Here is a 2,500-nt window from a genome sequence, read left to right as displayed (position 1 = left end):
TCCGCCCTCCCCTCCCCCCCACAACCCCCTCCCCTATCCCCCCCAGAACCCCCTCCCCTAACCCCCACACAACCCCCTCCCCTTCCCCTAACCCCCACACAACCCCCTCCCCTAACCCCCACACAACCCTTTCCCCCCTCCCCTAACCCCCACACAACCCCCTCCCCCCTCCCCTAACCCCCCCACAACCCCCTTCCCCCTCCCCTAACCCCCCACAATCCCCTTCCCCCTCCCTACCCCCCCACAACCCCCCTCCTGATGACTTAAGCCCCGAAACTGGCCCTTGTGATCTCCCTTGCGTGCCAGGAGCAATTAACACCGAGGTGCTGTGTTGCCAGAAGCCATCCGCAAGCCATCTTCTAGGTACGCTTTTTTTGTTTTTGTTTTTGTAGTACTGTTTAGTGGATTTTCTTTCTTTCTTTTTATACGATTCTGTGGTTACGCTTGCTTTTTTTGTGTGTGTGTTTTTTTTTTTTTTTTTTTGGTATTACTGTTTTGTGTGTTTTTTTTTTCTTTCTTTTTTAAGATTCTGTGGTATTTTTTTTTCTGGCGTTGGTTCTTTTTTTTTCTTGGTATTACTGTTTTCTGGATTTTTTTTTTTCTTTCTTTTTTCAAGTTTCTTTTTTTCTGGCGTTAATTCCTTTTTTTCTTTCTTTCTTGTTATTACCCCTTTAGAGTGAGAATAAAAAGAAGTTCCTTTTTTCTCTCAATATATTTTTCGTTCAGTGTATCTGTTTAATTGCTCGTGTTTCTTTTCGTCCTCTCTCTCTTCCTCCCTTTCTCCCCACTTCTTTCTTTCTGACCCTCCTTCTCCCTCTCACTATGTCCTATTCTCTCCCTCTTTGTTTATTTTTCTCCGCCTTCTCTTTCTGTCTCTTATTCTCTTATTCTCTTCACTCCCCTCCATTATCTCTCCTTTTTCTCTCTTTCCTTTCTCTCTCTTATTCTCTTCACTCCCCTCCATTATCTCTCCTTTTTCTCTCTTTCCTTTCTCTCTCTTATTCTCTTCACTCCCCTCCATTATCTCTCCTTTTTATCTATTTCCTTTCTCTCTTTGTCTTCCCACTCCTCCCCCGTTTCTCGCTCCATTTTCCTATCATTTTGAAATGTATGTGATAATCCACAATATTTTATGGGATTTGATTCCTTCTAGAGAAACAAAAGCGGTCTGTCTCTATTTTTTATGGATTCTGAAACCGATCGAATTCCCTACAAGAGAGAGTTCGGTTCCTTATGCTAGTCCCCCCACCCCCAACCCCCAATGAAAAACAAATATTATATAAAATGAAATGGATGAATGATTTTTTAAGATACTGGAAAATGTAACCAGTATCTTTTATTATTATTTTTTTATCTATTATTCATCTATTTATTATTTTTACGATTATTATTATCATCATCATCATCATCATTATCATTATCATTATCATTATCATTATCATTATCATTATCATTATCTCATCATCATCATCATCATCATCATCATCATCATCATCATCATCATCATCATCATCATCATCATCATCATCATCATTATTGTTATTAACATTTTGCTTATCTCTTTAGGTCCTAATTCCATTTCTCTTTTCTAAAATTTAATTGAAATTACCTGTTACTCATCGCTCACTTTTTTATCCTCCAGCAATGTGCCTCGAATGAACTTAATTTACATTGATCTCCGATTCAATTTCCTCTGTGCTTTACATCGGTAAAAGAAAAATTCCTCGCTCATTTAGTGAATTTGAAATGTATCGTGAAACGGAATGACTCGCCATGACGACTCTCCTCTCTTCTCCTCCCTTTCCCTCTCCTCTCTTTTCCTCCCTTTCCCTCTCCTCTCTTCTCCTCTCTTCTCCTCCCTTTCCCTATTTTCTGCTCTCCTCTCTTCTCCTCCCTTTCCCTCTCTTCTGCTCTCTTCCCTTCCCTCTTTTTTGCTCTCCTCTCTTTTCCTCCCTTTCCCTCTCCTCTCTTCTCCTACCTTTCCCTTCCCTTCCCTCTCTTCTCTTCTCCTCCCTTCCTTCCCTTCTCTCTCTTCTCCTCCCTTCCTCTCTTCTCCTCCCTTTCCCTTCCCTTCCTTTTCCCCTCTCTTCTCCTCCCTTCCCTCTCCTCTCTTCTCCTCCCTTTCCCTTCCCTCTCCTCTCTTCTCCTCCCTTTCCCTCCCTTCCCTCTCTTCTCCTCCCTTTCCTTCCTTCCCTCTCCTATCTTCTCCTCCCTTTCCCCTCCTCTCCTTCTCTCCTCCTCCCTTCCCCCTCACCTCGTCTCCTCCCTTCCCGTCCCCCTCCTCCTTCCTTTCCTCTCCTCTCTTCTCCTCCCTTCCCTCTCTTCTCCTCCCTTTCCCTTCCCTTCCCTCTCTTCTCCTCTCTTTCCCTTCCCTTCCCTTCCCTCTCTTCTCCTCCCTTCCCTCTCTTCTCCTCCCCTTCCCTTCCCTTCCCTCTCTTCTCCTCCCTTTCCCTTCCCTCTCCTCACTTCTCCTCCCTTTCCCTCCCTTCCCTTCCCTCTC

The sequence above is a fragment of the Penaeus vannamei genome, chromosome 17 (genome assembly GCF_042767895.1).
Source record: "Penaeus vannamei isolate JL-2024 chromosome 17, ASM4276789v1, whole genome shotgun sequence".
Classification (NCBI taxonomy): domain Eukaryota; kingdom Metazoa; phylum Arthropoda; class Malacostraca; order Decapoda; family Penaeidae; genus Penaeus; species Penaeus vannamei.
Note: the sequence above shows the minus strand (reverse complement) of the source record.